At 37.4% G+C, this 4978-nt stretch overlaps 1 long non-coding RNA gene across 1 annotated transcript; it reads right to left on the reverse strand.

The window, feature by feature from the left end:
- Positions 1–355: 355 nt before the first annotated feature.
- Positions 356–2127, reverse strand: LOC127108103 (uncharacterized). Its single transcript, XR_007795959.1, has 2 exons — positions 1321–2127; positions 356–715 (listed from the first exon to the last, which is right to left on the reverse strand). It is a non-coding gene; the product is annotated as an uncharacterized LOC127108103 (long non-coding RNA).
- Positions 2128–4978: the final 2851 nt, after the last annotated feature.

Genomic DNA, 4978 nt, shown 5'->3' on the forward strand with positions numbered 1-4978 from the left:
TCCCGTTTGGAGCATTAGTGATTGGTATCTTGTTGACCAAAGTTAACCAACTAATGAAGAGTGGCTTGAGAGAGGTTCAAAAAATTTCTCTGAACCTGATAATTACCATTGTTGATATGTTTAGGTCATACCATGAGAAACTTTATTTAATTGACATTTAAGGTCCATATTATTTTTTGCTAATTGTTTCCAGGTGAGATTTAAGCCACCTTGTACACTTTCATACGGAACCATGCAGGAAGAATATTCATTTGATCTTGGAACTACTAACTCTAATATGAGATTTCACATGTTTCTAATTGACAAGCATATCATGATATGAGCCTATATTTATCTCTTTATTAACACATAAACATCAATCAATTCTTGGATTTCATTACAAGTGTTTAAAGTACATGAACCATGTGCATAATTACAGTACATATTTTGTTGCATTTACATAATTTGAGGCAAAAAGAGAACAAGATGAGTATCCTGATAAGGAGGCTCATCCGTGTATGCTCAAGGGGCTTCCAGATGTCGTCTTAATTCGTGCAATCCGATTTGTTTTACCACGTGCCAACAGACGCTTCATGTTGAGTGAAAAGGGCTGGAGGAAGAGTCGCATTCGTCTTTAAAATCATATGTTGGAACCCGGTGATGGTCAAAGACATACATCGATTAAGATGTCGTCGTCCCTTCCTGTTGTTCTTCCAGGAGAGGTGTCCAAGAGTACCTGATAAACAAAAAACAAACCAAGTCACAATACGAGAGATAGCCGTGTAATTTGGTACACAACATGTACAAGCTTCGTAATGTATACAATGTAAGCCATAAGAACCATAATTTCTAGCTGTGAATACAAGAACTAAGTTGGGCTACACCGAAAACAAAAGATATAATGATTGCCTCGAGCTTCCATAACTAAATCTGATTCATAAACAGAGCCTGCTATTAAATTGCCATTGTAAATCAAACGGAAAGACATATGATAAATAGATGTATAATGTAGTCTTTTTAAAACCAAAAACCTAATACAAACCAAGGCCAAGATAGTAACTGGAACAAGCAGGACCAATGTATATATCAAAGAAGTGTATCACGGTAAAGTCACGAGGTGCTTACAAAAACCACCCTGCTATATCAGTTAATAATATCACCTTGCATTGTAACGAAATTGAAGCATCGGAACAAGTCTATCAAAATACTCATAGAAAAAAACTAAATCCAAACGATAATAGTATAACAAAATGGGGACCACCAGAATTCAGAAGATCCAAAAATCTCAATTACTACAGACAAAAGAAACAAATTCAATCCTAACAAATTGGAAAGATTCACCAAATCTAAGGGGGATTCGAATCTAACTGAACGATCCTTTAATTCCGGCCAGCTCACAACAAAGAGGACCACACACACCCATCTATAAGAGGAGTCGTTCGATCATTGAAGAAGAGGACGGATTTTCTGCAAAAAAGACCAACAGAACGATCAAACAACATTTAAATAAAACAGAGAGAAAGAAAGAGAGGGGAGAGAGCGCTCGAAGTCAGAAAGGAAACTTATCTCAAACATAGTGGAGAAGACGTCGTCGGCGGCTTAACTCCGATCAAGTAGTCCTCTTTTCCCTCTTTTGCTCGAAATGCTTATGTTGTTACATCCGTCGTTCTGAACTGAGTAAAACCCCTTTAGCAATTTCTGTAAATTACAATTGTGGGGGTTTTAATTTTGAAATTAGGGTTTGGGGTTTGAGTTATTTCTTGTTGTCGATTTTGTTTTGAGTTGTCTGGAGTCGAGAGTTCGTTGGTCTGTTTTGAAAGTTGGTCGGAGATTTGATTTTTCGTCTTGTTGGGAGGGCCGATCCGGCCGTTTGAGGAGGATTTGGGAAAAGTTAAGGTCGAATTTGGGTTCTCCTGCCAAAACGAGGAAGGTTTGGTGTTGATGGTGCATCGTTTTGAAATGGTGTTATCCGGAGAAGAAGAAGGTGCCGCCACCGACGGCCGGCCACCGACGGCCGGCCACCACCGTCTTCTCCGGCGGGTTCTTGTCTCCACCGGAGAATGTTTGTAGAGCATGAGGAGAGAGACTCGAGTTTACTAAATAAACTCTCTCTCTCTCTGAAAAATTGCTTTTATGCATTGAGAATCTGGCCACGCATGTGGGCCAAGTGGCTTGTCTTTGGGTTTGCCACGCGGGGTTGAATGGTGGGTCAACCAGGGGATCCCATGTGGATCCCCCCATCGTATGGAGGTGGTCCTCATGTCTGTTTACCCATTCGATCTATTGACTAGATTAGATCTTTGGATCTAATGGCCAGGGCCTATTTGGTCTGAGTCAACAAAGTTGACCAGGAGAACGTTGGACCACTTTGTAGGGAATGGGCCTCTGATTTGGGCCTGAGTGCAATTTAATTCCTGCACCCCCTGGTACCAAGCCTGGCAGCGCCCACTTGGGCTTGGTCCTTACCCAGGGCCCAACTGTTTTGTTTTTTTATTTCTTTATCGTCTTTTTAGCCCATGTTTGGTTGTTTACTTAATTTAAATAGAGTTCTTACCCACTAAATTAAATTCCTATTATCATTAATTTCTAAGTTAATTATATAATTTACCATCATTTAATTAATTAATTTTATTATTTTTACCATCATCTATCATTTGGATATAATTTAGGTAATTACTCATTGTGTGAAGTTTGTGTACACTATTATTTTGTGGTTACTTATTTATTTGTACAAATTCTTGAGTACATATGCATGGTGTGCTACAATCGTGACAAGTTATTTCAATTTCACCGATTTAAAAACAGTCCACTCAATTTCAAGGATAAACCATGAACTTCTCGATTCAAAGTCGAGCCCATTTTCAAATACCCTTGTAAGTCGATTGCGTTTAGCATCGACATCAACCTCACATAGCTTACTCTTGGGATTTCTTACAATGAGACCTATTCGATTGTATTTAATCGAGTAGAAGAACAATACACTAAAGTAGTTCAAGTCATTCACAAAACACAAATTTAAAACCTCGATCCAATGTCAAGTACATTTATCCAAATTAAACTAAAATACCCAATCACCATCAAATACTATTTAATTTGGGAAATGAAAAGGGGGATGGTTTTGAGTTTTCAACTCCTCTCCTCGATTATTTGAATACGAGTTCTCTTACTCGGTTAGTCTAATAGTTGTCATTTCTAAATCACCTAAACACAATTAAATCAATTCATTTTCATAACAATGGAATGAAAAAGGGAGATGGTTTTGAGTTTTCAACTCTTCTCCTCGATTATTTGAATACGAGTTTTCTTACTCGGTCAGTTAGACAATCGTTGTTTCTTTACAAACCTTAAACCAAGATCAAATCAAATTATTTTCATAATAACAAAATAAAAAAGGAGATGACTTTGAGCCTTCAACTTCTCTCCTCAGTTGTTTGAATACGAGCTCTCTTACTCGGTTAGTCGAACAACTGTCATTTTTTCACAAACTTATATTGTAAGTCAAATTATTTTCACAATAAGCTATACGAAAAGGGAGATGGTCTTGAGCCTTCGATTCCTCTCCTCAAATTTTTGGATATAAGTTGTCTTACTTAGCCATTCGAGCACTTGTCGTTTATCTAAAATACATCAACCCTACATAAACTTATTTTCGTAACCACTCAGATGAAAAAGAAAGTGGTCTAGAGTCTTCTATTCCCTTTCCCGATTATTAGGATACGAGTTGTCTTACTCGGCTATCCGAGTATTCATCATCCATTCAAAACACCTTAATCATTATTAAACCCTTTTACAATTAAGAATGAAAAAGGGAGATGGTCTAGAGTCTTTGATTCCTCTCCTCGACTATTAGGATACGAGTTGTCTTACTCGACTATCCGAGTAATCGTCATCCAACCAAAATATCTCAACACCACGAATCTATCTTTTCTCGCACTCGTGCGATCAAAACCAATAAAACAAAACACCCAACACATTAATTCAACTTGTCACCCCCGTGTGACCAAAACCCCTCTTTGAAAAAGAACATTGTTAATCCTTTCTAATGCGTACAACAAACTAGTGCTAGAGCCTCCACCGAGAGTAGACAAGCCAATGTTTAGCCTTTAGAACGCCGACCTACACAGTCGTTCATCAAACAAAACACACCAATTAATCATAGTTGCTCGAACTACGAATGCTTTGACTTCCTTATTGCACCACGAGAATACGTAGGCAGGAGATTGTTGTATCTTCGCGAGCACACTAATAAAAAAACCTCCCTTTTCCCCCCTTCGGAGGTTACCACACATTTCTATTTTCAATATATTTATAACTCGGAGAAAACAAACAACATAAGTTAACACTCAAAGCGCAAAATTGAACTAAAAGGTTCTCATTGAGTACAACGGACGTGAGGGGTGCTAATACCTTCCCCTTGCGTAATCAACTCCCGAACCCGAATATGGTTGCGACGACCAGTATTCTATTTTTTAAAGGTTTTATCGATATTTTCCTATTCCTTCATTGGAATGAATAAAGTTTGGTGGCGACTCTGTTCGAACTACAATTTTCCGCGTCCATCGCGAGGGATCGCATATTTCATGGTGCGACACTTAGCAATATTATTAGGTGATTTATTTGAGAGCTGAATAAAGATTGATTCAAATTTGAATTTAAAATATAAAAAATCATATCTTGTTGGAGAGATTTATGGAACAAGTTATATCTAACAAATTCTGCATTAATTCTGGACGAAATTAAAGTTAATATCCAAGGAGAAAAACTCATAGTTATGGTGCTATATAAGGAGCTCAAATCTACATTGAAAAGCAAGCATTCACATTTTATATTTTAGAGTGCTAGGGTTTATAAGAGTCTTTGTTATTTTATGTACACCATACTATGTCTCAGTAACTTGGTATAGTTGTAGGTTTGTTTAGTTGAGTTGTAAATTCAACATTATTATGTACACCTCTATATTTCCGTAAATTGGTATAGAAGGTTTGTCTAGTTGAGTTGT

This window comes from Lathyrus oleraceus, chromosome 1 (assembly GCF_024323335.1).
Source record: "Lathyrus oleraceus cultivar Zhongwan6 chromosome 1, CAAS_Psat_ZW6_1.0, whole genome shotgun sequence".
In the NCBI taxonomy this organism is placed as follows: Eukaryota; Viridiplantae; Streptophyta; class Magnoliopsida; order Fabales; family Fabaceae; genus Lathyrus; species Lathyrus oleraceus.